At 41.0% G+C, this 13,095-nt stretch overlaps 2 pseudogenes; one reads left to right on the plus strand and one right to left on the minus strand.

The window, feature by feature from the left end:
* Window positions 1-730: 730 nt before the first annotated feature.
* LOC101348821 (olfactory receptor 52D1-like) lies at window positions 731-1,756 on the minus strand (annotated as a pseudogene).
* Window positions 1,757-11,376: 9,620 nt separating this feature from the next.
* Window positions 11,377-12,377, plus strand: LOC101349077 (olfactory receptor 51I2-like; annotated as a pseudogene).
* The last annotated feature ends 718 nt before the right edge of the window (window positions 12,378-13,095 follow it).

A 13,095-nucleotide genomic window follows, 5' to 3' on the forward strand; every position in this document is an offset into this window, starting at 1 on the left:
CCAGCTCCTGACCCTCTCTGCCTTCTCATCTCACCTCCAGACAGGAGCTGCCCATTTCGTCTCATATATCTACTTGAGCTAAGAAGCACCCTCTTCACGAGTATCATTTTATGTCCCATAGTCCAGTCTAATCTTTGTCTGAAGAGTTGGCCTTGGGAATTGTTTCAGTCCTGGGCAAAAAGAGAGTCCTGGAGCCATGCTTTCTGGGTTCCTCCAGTCTCGGTCAGACCATTAAGTCTGGTCTTTTTATTATAATTTGAGTTCTGTACCCACTTTTCTCCTGCTCCATCAGGGACTCTCTGTTGTCTTCCCTGTCAGGGTGGTCATTGCTGGTAGCTGGGCACCATCTAGTTCTTTTATGATTTTAGACCTTGTCTCTTAACCATTACCCAAATTGGTGGAGTTCAGATTCAAATTCACTCCAAGAGTTTTTTGTTTTTGTTTTTTTCCATTTGCCTCCCAGTAGTGTTGTCTCCAGACCAAGAACAGCCTTCCTCTTTGGTAAATCATAGCTCATTCTGACATAAGGCAGGAAATATTATCCCCTATCTGAGCAACTTGAGCCTTGGGACCGTGACAGGTTCAATGTGATCACTGATGTTTCTAATTCATCTGACTAGTCTTCTTTTTTTCAGAGTTACCTCCCAAGTCAACCCATCACTCCTAACATTGTAAGTTTCAATGCATGTAATTGCACTAGACAGCTCCCCTGCCCATTTACCTTTTTTTCTCATGTCCAACCTCTGCTCAGAACACATACTGAGTCCTCCTTCAAGTGAAGCATTCTTAGAAGTTGACTCCGGATCTCCTTGGTTCTGGCCCCATAGATGACCAGGTTGAGTACAGGAGGCACCAGCACATAGAGATTAGCCAGAAAGATGTGCACATGCTTGGGGACACGGTGTCTGCCAAAGCGGTGAGTGAGGAAGGAGAAGAAGGCAGCAATGTAGAAAACCAGGATGACTCCAAGGTGGGAGCCACAGGTACTTAGGGCCTTGTGCCGAGCATCATGGGATGACAGGCAAAAGATAGCATGGAGGATAAAGACAGGAGATTGCAATGAGGATGAAATCCAAACCCACAGCCAACAGAGCCACAGTCAGCCCATAGACCACATTGACAGTGATGTTAGCACAGGCCAGTCGAGCAATGCCCATGTGCTCACAGTATGTGTGTGCCATGACACAGTGCCCACAATAGGGCAGTCGCTTCAGCAAGCGGATGAAGGGGGAAACAAAAGCTATACTACGGATTATACCAACAAGGGTGATTCTGCCTAGGACACTACGGTTGAGGATGGTTGTATATCTGAGAGGGTTGCAGATAGCCACATATCAATCAAAGGCCATGGCAGGAAGAACTGAGGACTCCAGAGCATAGATAGAATGGACACAAAACATCTGGGCTAGGAAGCCATTAAAGGAAATCTCACCAGCACGGAGCCACAAAATAGCCAGTGTCTTGGGTACTGTGGTAGAGCTGAGGGCCAGGTCAGTGAGTGAGAGAAGGCAAAGGAAGAGGTACATGGGTTCATGAAGAGTATTATATGTCACAATGACCAAAATGAGGAATGCGTTTCCAGCCAGCGCCACCAGGTACGTGGCACAAAACGGGACAGCAATCCAGATGTGGCTGGTCAGAAAGAGAGTGGCGGCGAGAGTGTTATCACTGATGTAGGAAGGTGACATGCTTCTTGACAATGAAGGGGTTTATCCAAGGAGTGTTGGTATGTCTGTCCTGTTGGTATTTGGTTCATTCAGATGAATAGATCATCTTCCTGGGAAATAATCTCTTCAGACTGAGAAAAAAGATTTATTCTTATTGACTTGTTCAAGAATTGCAGACTTTGTCACCTACAATCCTTTTTTCTTTTTTTCCCATCTGCTTTCCTTTCTAGTCATGTTTTGAGTTTTGTATTCCAAGCACCAAGTTAGACATGTAAGCCTCTGCACATTCTGACCATCCCAGACTTTTTTCCAGTTGTATCGTGTGCCTCACTTATTGACTTTGTTTACGTGTGTCTGTGGATATTTTTCATACCAGTGCTCACTCATAGTGAGCCTTCTTCCTTCATTTCTCCTTTTTCTATTTTTTAAGCCTCTGGGAAAATTTTATTGCATCCAGAAGCCTTCCCCTCTGAACCAGTCTTTAATGAGATTTTTTCTTTCTTTCATTCTTCCATTACACATCAGTATCCTTTTTAGTGGGACTATACTTTGTTGTAATCTCCACATGCTGATGACTAATCTGTATATAGATATTTCGATCAATGTTTACTAGAAGAGTCAGTTTTGACAACTGTTAGTAATATGTCATTGAGTTTTAGCCATAAAGCTGTAATTATGTATGCGCTTTGTTTTCTTTGTATCATATTGGCCCAAATATACCCCAAATAATTTCTTTTTCATCTCACCTTAAATGCTCAGGAAAATGCTAAGCATCCTGAATATACTCATGCGCTTATAACTGAATATCTGCAGTGATTTGAGCACTCACATGAGCATAATAGAAGAAAGCAATAGATTGTACTCCCATCTATGACAAAGCCAATTCACAGTCTTGCATACCTATCAGTGTAATATATGGATGTGACATCCAGATCAGAATGTCTGGTGGTGATGGAAGCTGACTGACAGACAGATTTCAGTGTCCTGGAGATGCTAGCAGTAAATAAATCCTGAAGGGATTATTTTTTTAAGACAATTTATTATATGCACTCTCCCTTGGTAAAGTAGTGTACTTAAAAGAAATTCGTATGTGATGCCAGGCAGTTTGAGTTATAGCTTTGATTCCTTCACAAGATTGTCGTGCGACCTTGATCAAATTGTTTTACTTCTCTTAACAGTGTCAGTTTATAAAAATCAATGAAATCCCCATCTCAGCTTTCCAACTTCCTCGCTATGTGGCATTGGAAAATCCTATATCCTTTTTCATCTTCACTTTTGTCTTCTCTAAATTGGTAATGATAATACCTGGCCTACTTACCACATAAGTTTTTTGTGGTGGAACCTAAAGTAAAGTACACGGGATAAAAAGTTTGATGCCCAGAATAATGATATTCCCCATTTTCAGAAGCTCTTACAGAATTCTAACAGAATTGGAGAGAGGACAGAATATAATAAGTAATCTTATCCTAGTCTAAACATAGGGAATACCAACTCCAGACAGGAGGCCTGATGCAATCCAGATCGCAAACCTGTTACTGGTAGAACTTAAATAAGGTTTCAAGTCTCCTGATCAGTTTGGTGTTTCTACCTTACCTAACTGTCCATTTAAGTTGCCAAGGTTAGAATTCCTATCTCTTTATGCATTGTCTAACATCAGTTCCTATAGCTGCAATATCTTTACTTATCTTCTGGACTCCAAAGTAACAAGAAGTGCTCCCCTCCTATTTGCAAGGCAACTTCACTGATGACACCTGCTACTCTTGTGCTCAGTCTTAACACTACCTTGTGACACATGGGGAAAAATCTTGGACTGTTGGAAGATGGAGTCAGTATTGTCTTATTTCCCTCTATCTTCCCATCCCTTTCATGCCCCAGAAAGAAAATTTCAAATGGCCAATGTAAGAAAGCTGCTACTCTGTGAGCATCTATGGGTATGGTGACCAGAATGATTAAGGTAAAAGTGAAGTTGCTTTCCAGGAAAAACAATGACAAAAGGGCTTTGAGCTGGGGTTTCACTCTGGTGTAGAATGGGGGAAAACTTGTCCCTGTGAGTTTTGTTTTTGGGTCTTACAATGACTGATCTTTTGTGGCCCCCTTTCAAACCTAAAACCAAAAAAACCCAACCTGTTGCTGTCAAGTCAATTTCAACTCATGGAGACCCCATGGTTTACGGAGTAGATCTGCTCCATAGGGTTTTCTTGGTTGTAATCTTTATGGAAGCAGATCAGCAGGTCTTTCTCCCACAGAAGTGCTGGGTGGCTTTCAACAGCCAACTTTTCAGTTAGTAATGGGGTACAAATGGTTACCTCTTCAAACCCTCTTAATTCCTGGACTCTAATTTCCAGAACTTACCTGTGTGGAGACATTCACTTGCAGATGGAGATACTTAAGATGGAGCTCTGTAAGGATGTGTAGTGTATGGGTGCGAGGCTATGTGTGTGAGGGTGGTAGAGTGATTTTTTTCTGTGGGAGATGTGTATCTGAATGAAGGTGCTTTTAGTGAGATTAAAGTTGTCTATCTGTGCATGTTTATGTGAGTGTGATAAGGGAAGTGAAGGAGTCTAAGTGTGTAATCTGTACTGAAATGTTTTATCCTCGGTTTTCTGAGCGCAGTGTCTTTAGCTCAGTTCTGCTTCTCAGCTTCCTCTAGTCAAGAGGTCTGGTAAGTGAGATTATTTATGGTCTCGCCCCTGTGTGAAAGCCTAGGAGACCTGGCCTAGGGATTTGATTCACCGTGCACGTTTTGAGGGAGAGAAAAAAAAAATTGCCATTGAGTCAATTCCAACTCATAGAGACCCTATAGGATAGGGTAGAACTGCCTTATAGGGTTTCCAAGGCTGTGATCTGCCACATCTCTCTCCCACTGAGCAGCTAGTGGGTTTGAATCACCAACCTTTTGGTTAGCAGCAGTGCACTTAACCAGTATGTCACCAGGGCTTCTAGAGAAAAAACAGGAAGTGTAAATAAAGGGATGAGTATGGGGTTGCTGTGAGTTGGGGCTGACTTGATGGAGCTAACAAAGAGGAAAGAGCTTTTTCAGAACAACTTTTCAAGGCAAGTGCCAGAAGTAAACATCTAGTATGAGTATTTTTATGTTTTATCTTCTTTTCTCTTCTGTTACTTTCTGTCTTCTTTTCTTCTCCACTTTTTGCTTCCTCTTCTCCTTATATCTTTGTGTCTTCTTGAACTGTCATACGTTGTGAGTCCACCGAATTTCTCTGCTCACAAGGCATCACGAAATCTATATGTGAATCTGCAGCAAGGATTGGTGGCAGACACACATATGCTGCATTGTGCCATTAACCTTTATTAGAAAACACAAGTTCAAAGACAAAACTATGAAGCTTTTCAAGACAATGACAGAGTATTTAACAGTGCACAGGCCCTTCTGATCAGGGAGCCCTGTGCCACTGCCCAGGTGGCTTGCCCATGAAGCTGGCCTTCGTAGTGAATGACACCAGTACTCTAGCCAGATTTCCTCATATCTCTTGATGTTAGCCATACACCAAATCTTCATGTCAAGGATTCCTTCCATCAAGGCTCCTTCCAGGAGAAATTAATTTCTGCTCTGTGTCTTCAGAGTACAGCATTCTATTCCCTTGTAACATGTATCCCTTCTCATAGTAATTCAGACCAGCAGTCTTCTAAATATTTCTTGGGTGCTCCCTGAAAGAATTTTGAAAATACTGTATTGTTGTTGTTAGTTGTTGTCAAGTTGATTCTGACTCATGGAGACTCCATGTGTTACAGAGTAGAACTACTCCATAGGGTTTTCATGGTTGTGACCTTTTTGAAGCAGATCTTCAGGTGCCTCTGGGTGGGTTCGAACTGCCAACCCTTTGGCCAGGAGTCGAGTGCTTAACCATTTGTGCCAAATACCCTAGACATTTCTAAATCACCACAATCTATTTAAAATATGATCAACCTGTTTTTGACTGTCAGGAATTTAATATTATTCCTTTATCTCCTTGAAGTAGATCCTTTCCCCTCCATATCTATTTTTATGCTTAAAATTGTTGTGATGATCACATTTTCATATGTTTGCAATATAAATATGTACGTAATTAGAAATTATTTTTCCTGTAACTAATAGGATACAAATGTTAAAGTATTAGATTCTTAGATTTTTTATAAATATACATTATTAAAAGCAGTATAAAAATTTAAATTTTATAAATGTTTTGTGTAAACCTGTTTTGGTGTGGAAATACATTCCTTAGTGAGATAGATGGAATTTTCCCCCTCCCCCATCAGTTCCTATAACCCCAACTCAATATTGATGGAATGAGACAAGGTTCACCATCAGTTATTCTTGGTTAGATTTTTGTAAAATAAGTTCTGAGAAATCTTTTTTCACGTACATAATTTAGATGGGAGTGAATGGGTTCTTGTATCTGCAATATAGGGAACATAACAGAGAATTAGCGATTGCTGAAATCCGTTACTGCTAGAAGGGAGGAAGTTCGATTTGTTAGAACTTCATAGGAGGGTCCTCACAGAGCTGGGATGAACGAACGCTTCTGAGAAGGAGTCCCCAGGTCCCTGATGCCGTACAGAAAGGTATGATGAGGCTGATTTGAAGTAAGGGGGTGGGGGGGAAACAAAACACTAATCAGAACCAACTGCTGTTGCCGGTATCAATTGCTGTTGCCAACGAAAATCACTGACAGGAACAGAAAGCAAATAAGAGCACATCCTCTACCCTTGTCCAGCTTTCCAGTTTGCCTCTAGCGCCTCCTGCTGGCAGAATTAAACAGGCAGCCAGCTGGCACTGGAGGGAGTAATCCCAGCTCTAGCTTCACAAAGCAGAGCACAAAAAAGGTAGTTTTCAAACTGAGAGACAAGGGCCTAATAATTAACACAGTATTCCTTTGAAGGATATGTACACCAGTATATTGAACCCTGGGGTGGGCATTTGGGAATGATTAAACAAGGAAACAAACATTGTATAAATTTAAATAAGTCTACAATTGACTATAAATTGCAAAAAAAAAAATTATTATGATTTGATAAAAGTAAATTTTAAGTTCTGTTGAATAACACACACTTTATGTAAAAAGCTAACACACACTTGCACATGACTTAAAACATTTATCCTTAAGTTTCATCTAGTGTGCATTGAAAAATTTGATAGTATTTTAAAAAATCAATTCTGTTTACAATTCAAAAATATGATACAATACTTCAGCTGTTTGAAAGTATTTTTTTTCCATCTAACAACATGTCCTAATGATAAATATTTTATTATAACTGCAAACATTTCTTTTTGAATATGTGAGCAAATTTTTCAGTATTGGAATCTTTCTTTACTGTTCTTTCATGGAACTCTTCTTAGAGCTTTGCCTCATTTAGATTTAGACCTGGGATAAAAGAGGCAAAATCACTCTCAATTTTCTGCCTCTTCTACAACATATTTGAATCCAGAACTCCTCAACATTACCAAAATACCTTGGTTGAAAAGCCACACATTCTTTTTCAGTATGTATAAGACAGGGAAAGCAAGCCCTAGACAGGCATATAGTGATTAAATCAAAAGTGAAAGAGCCTTACTCTGAACTAGTAATTGGAATTGTCCCCTAGTCTGTAGTTTAGGAAGGGCAAAGCACCATAGAACTGCCTGAGCACTCTCTTTACCCCCACTACTGACTAGAAGAAGTATCTCTGATTTCCACCCTATTTGCTCTCTCCTGGTGAGGAAGGTTGTGGGATATTATCATCTCTACTTTAAAGATGAGGAGCATGAGGTTTAAATTACAACTTAAATCATATACAGGGAAACCTGTGACAGCCGGAACTCAATGGGATTGCCTTGTTTTTTTCAGGTCTTGCAATTTTTCCACCTTTGACAGGCTGCAGTCTTACCAATTTTCTATTACTCATCTTAATGGAAAGTATTTGAGTTTTCCTGCTCTGACAGGTTTCTGTCTTACACAGGTTCCGGCTTTCACAAGTCTTACTGTAACTGGTTAGTGACCAAGTTGTGATTCATACCTGGGTCTGATTCCAAAATTGTGTTTTCCCATCTATGCCACACTTTCTGCATTTTCCCCTAACGGATTTCTCCATTTCCATGTCTGCCACCAAAGACATAACATAACCACAAAATCATTGGAATTTAAAGGTTCAACCACCTGGGACCCACTTGTTCAAGTGGCAGTGTAGATGAACCAGGTATAAGCCCCGGGTCTGGATGGGAGGTACAGAGGAAGTGACCAGGTTTGCCCTGCCAGGTCTTCGCTGATGCCTTAGGAAAAAGCCAGATGTACACAGTCATGAGATAAGAGAGATTGATTTTTTCTTTTATTATTTCATTTTCCCTATTTATTTATTTTTGAGAGAGGTTGTGCAGAAAGAGGCAAAGAGAGAGACAATCAGAGTTAAACAGGAAAAAGAAAGATACAGAGACAAAAGAATAGAGATGGTAATGATTAAGAGGTGTGCAGGGCACGTCCCAGGGTTTCTGCTGGATAGCAAGCAGTTCTTAGCAGGTGTTCTGAAAAGTTTAAGTGAATAAATTAATGGTCTGTTTTTGAATGAATCACTGCATTTTAGTAGTAGTATAATTCTGGACCTAGTTTCACTTACTGGAAACTCATTTTTCTCATTTGTAAAATGGCAAAAAATCCTCTAAATTTGATTTGTGAGGATTGAAAGAGACAATGCCTGTAAAATTCTTGACAATTTCTAGAACACTGTAGACACTGAGTATCATGGATGATTATTATGTTTCTGTCACTGGCAACTATAGCCCCTCGTACACTCTGGCTTTTGAAAGTTCCCTGAGAAGAGAGCCCTGGGGTGGGGAATTTGGGGAAAAGAATCCTCTAGCTGAAGGTCAGGAAGAATGAGTTCTATTCTTGGCTCATCACTTAATAGTATTGGCTTATCACTTAACTAGTGCTCAGACTTCTTATCTTGAAGATGGTCCTTCACAACCCATTCCTGAGAAAACCTCAGGAGCCAGGAGGAACTGCCCAGCTGAGAGGAGAGGAGGTGCTACCTTGGCCCTTTCAGAGAGTTCTGGACTACCCATGGGAATAAGCAGCAAGAGGTATCCACTGGAATCATGCTGTGAGGAGCCGGTTCCCAATAGGGTTTGGCCTGGGGATATCATAGCTTGCTATAGCCCCACCACTGCTCATGAGAGACAGCTCCAGTGAACTGTTGTGTGAGTGTAGGAATCTTCTGCAGCCAGGACCTGGCTTGAGGTAAATAGCCCAATCTCCCTGGAGCACTTGGGGTAGGTTGGGACATTGTCTTACAGCTGTCCTTGGTCTTCTAATTTGCCTTCCCTTCCTTCTACACCTCCATTTTCAATGTTTCAGTCTCTATTTCCCTCCAGTCCTCGCTCTGGTCTTTCATTCCCCTTCCATCTCCGTATTCTTTCCCCTATATTCTTTACCTCTTTCTCTCTGTCACTTTTTCACTCTCTGTCCTTCTTACCTCCTTCCTTTCCCTCTCTCTCTGACTCTTCTCACTTTTCTTTTCACCCTCCACTCCCACCATTGCTTGGTATGAACACTGAGAAAAAAATAGTAAGGAGCAGAAAGATGCTACTGTCAGCAAGGAAGACTCAACCCAACTCCATTATCTGCAAAAAGGACAGAAATGAGGTATTGAAACTGACTTTATTCTGCAGCAGCAGGTACTTAGTTTAGATTTAATTTTAGACTTCCTTGTAGTTGTATACGGAGTGCCTGAGTAGTGCAGTTAACAGACTTGTTGCTAACTGAAAGGTTAGGTGTTCAAATCGACCCAGAGGCACCTCAATCTACTTCTGAAAAATTGACCTTCTACTCTGATACATATGAGGTCTCCTTGAGTCATAGTTGACTCAATGGCAGCTATTTTATTACTTTTTTAAAATAGTCAAATATGTGACATGGTGGAATGAGAATCAGAATTGTGGTGCTTAGAAAATGGGTGACCCCTTCATCTCTTTGAGGCTGATCTTCTGAAATCTTCAGGGTTAGTTTCTTTGTTTGCTTCTAATAGTGGCTTATTACACCAGGTGGTTCCCCAGAGCTTATCTGGCTCATCGTCCTTGCTTGTTCAAATCTAATGCTGTTGCTCAGTACCCCTGACCTTCAGCAGTAGTTGCCCAAGCCCTTGTCACAGACTCTTATCCCTTCTAGTAGGTAATTTCTTCCTGGTGTATAATATGATTATATTTTGATATAATACTGAGCTTATGCCCGGATGAAAGCAAAAATTTTCCCCCCAGGGTCATGCCAAATAAAAAACGTGGCAGTGTCTAATAAATTACTCAATGGTGTGTACTTACACTCAAATGTCAGGAATTATCATTCAAGAGGGGGAAAATAGGATTTAATACCTTAGTCACAAAACTGAGTGGTGAATCCACTTATCTGAAGAGTGTGCAAGGGCTTATGGAAACTCTATAGAAATATTATGAAATATCCTTAATTATTGTTCCTTCCGAAAATGACTGTTTCTAAAATTCCACAGTGCAAGAGAGCAAGGGGAAGGTTGCAAAATGCTTCGTGTTATTCCTTTATCACTACTCTCAGCTTCATTTGGGCTGGAGTAAGGCAGTGTTTCTCATCTTTCACTCCTGTAAAGTTTAATATTCTGTGAGACGAAAAACAGAAGTCTGCTATGGAAACAAAAGAATGTTATTGTTTTGTTTAACACATTCAAGAAAAAAATAAGGAAATAGAATTTTTTTCAATGTTACAATTTTTCTCAATCTTATGTCTTAATTTTTTGCCTTTTACTTTTGCTTGCCTGTATCATAATCTATTATGTGATGATATATGGTTTAGAAAAATTACTATAAACATATGTCAGGGCTTTCAGAGAAGAAAGTATGATGTGCTTTGCCATGAGATCATGCTTTTGAATAATGATGATAATAGCAGTACTTCTATAATACTTACTATGATCCACTAGCTGTTCAAAGCTCGCTATTGCTCTCTCTCTCTTTCCATTTTCATGTATTTCCAAAACCAGCTCTATTTTAATCCAGTTTTATAGATAAATAAACTGAAGCACAGAGAGTTTAAGAAATTTGCCCATCACACAGTTATTAACTGGTAGCACTGGGACTCGAACTCAAGCTGTTCTGACTCCGGAGTCCATGTCCTTTACTAGCACACTACAATGCCTGTCATGAGTTATTGATTTGCTTCCTGCATGGACTATTTCAATGTGAAATGTGGGGCCCTGGACCATGTAAGCAACTTGGAATGGGAGTTGGATTACTGAGTTCTGCTTCTAGCCATTTAACTGCCTCTGCATAAAACCTGGAGTAATTCTCTTCTCTTTCTTGGACAGTTAGTTCCTCATCTGCTAGACTGGGTGTAAGTGTGGACATCTCTTGGGGATCAGCTAAGGTCATGGCTATGAACTTGAAGCATATAAAAGAGAACTGTGACAATGATCATAAGGTGTGCATCCAAAGGGCTACCAACTGAATGAGCTACCAACCCTCTCTCCATCGCGAAGAAGAATCCTAACTTATTCTTCATCTGAAAGGTGTCTAAGAAAGGAGCTTCTATCCAAACATCTAAAATTTCATGATTTCCTGATCATAATCCTGGTGAATTTCAGGAATAGAATCTATGGAGAATCACAATTTATAATATGAATGTTACTTTTTCCTCCCTAGGAACAGTAATAGTCTTAGATACATGCATAATTTCTCCAAAAGTTCATGCTGACTGATAACAAATGTTCTTAGCACCTCATGGGCAACTTCAGGATCAATGCCTCAGGTGCTCCCAGGTTTATCCTGATGGGCTTCCCAGAGACGGAGGCTATGGAGTCATGGCTACTCCTTCTTCTTCTGTTCTATGCCATCTCCATTGTGGGCAACACTCTGATCCTCCTCGTTGTCAAGCAGGAGCAGAGCTAGCACCAGCCCATGTACTACTTCTTGTCCCTACTATCAGTTAATGACTTGGGCGTATCCTTCTCAACATTGCCCACCATGCTGGCAGCCCTCTGCTTCCATGCCCGGGTGATCAACTTTAATGCCTGCCTGACCCAAATGTTTTTCATTCACCTCTTCTCCTGGACAGAATCTGGCATCCTGTTGCCCATGAGCTTCAATTGCCACGTGGCTATTTGCAACCCACTTCGTTATGCTATGGTGCTCACCAATGCCCACATTGTGGCTGTGGGCCTGGGGTCTCTCTTTCATAGCTTTGTTCTCATCCTGGTCTTTCCATTGCTGCTGCACATATTGTCCTTCTGTCACCCTCAGAACATCCTTTCCCATGCCTACTGCCTTCATGTTGATATGATTAAGCTGGTGTATACTGATGTCTCCTTCAATAGCCACTACGGGCTGTCCATTGTGCTGTTCACCTTTGACTTGGACTCTGCACTCATCCTCATATCCTATGTACTCATCCTGAGATCAGTGCTAGCCATTGCTTCCCATGAGGAGCACCTCAAGACACATGTGTCTCCCACATCCTAGCTGTGCTCATCTTCTATGTGCCTATGGTAAGTGTGTCCATTGTGCATTGTTTTGGTAATGGTCTACCTCATGCTGTTCATATCCTCATGTCGATCCTCTACCTGTTTGTGCCTCCCATGCTCAATCCTATTATCTATTCCATTAAGACCAAGGAAATACACCACAGGCTTCTCAAGATGTTCTTCAGGGTAAAGGCCTTACTCTTTGACAGATCTAGAAGCTCTGGATGATCTAGTATTGGGGGTATATCCAGCCAGACCCCTGAAGTTCAATAGATCAGTCCAGGGATGCTAGAGCTGCACTTCAAATTCTAGTTTCAATGATTAATCATTTAGTCTAACATATTGGGCTAGCGTTTTCCAGGACCATCTTGGATCTTATCCAGAAATTAACTCGTATATCAATGTCCTTTAGAGGAAGAAGTATTGTCTCTCTTCAAGAATAACCAGGAGAATGTCAAGGATCACTAGAGGGTAGGAATATTCTCTGGAAGAACTAGAGCCTAACTTCAGACACTTGGTGATGTGTCTGGGACTTTCGGTTATTGGCCTAGGCAACTCTGAAAAAGGCTGAGGCACAGATAGAGGAATTTATGGGCTAGGTGTCACATGATTATCAACATGCACGTTTAGCTTGGGTGGTTGATTTCTGATGTTTCCAGGAGCCAGGGTCCTTGCAATCATGGTGTTCAAAAAGTGACATTTTGCAATTTGACAGCTGTGATATTTAGATAGTCAGGATTCGATTTTAGGATGACTGATTATGTTCTTTTCACATGGAGGAACCAAAGATATCTGCTAATCTCCACTGATCACAAAGCCTTTTGCTTATATCTCTTCTGTGACTCTTCCCTCTATCTGTCATTAGTGCCATTAAGTTCATATCTCTCTGCTTTCCTCTGATGGACTGTTAGTTCCCTAAGGCAGTAGTCTTGCCTTACTCCACCCTGTCCATTGACATCGGACCTGCCATAGGCCTTCT

The sequence above is a fragment of the Trichechus manatus genome, unplaced genomic scaffold, assembly GCF_000243295.1.
Source record: "Trichechus manatus latirostris isolate Lorelei unplaced genomic scaffold, TriManLat1.0 scaffold00232, whole genome shotgun sequence".
Taxonomy (NCBI): Eukaryota; Metazoa; Chordata; class Mammalia; order Sirenia; family Trichechidae; genus Trichechus; species Trichechus manatus.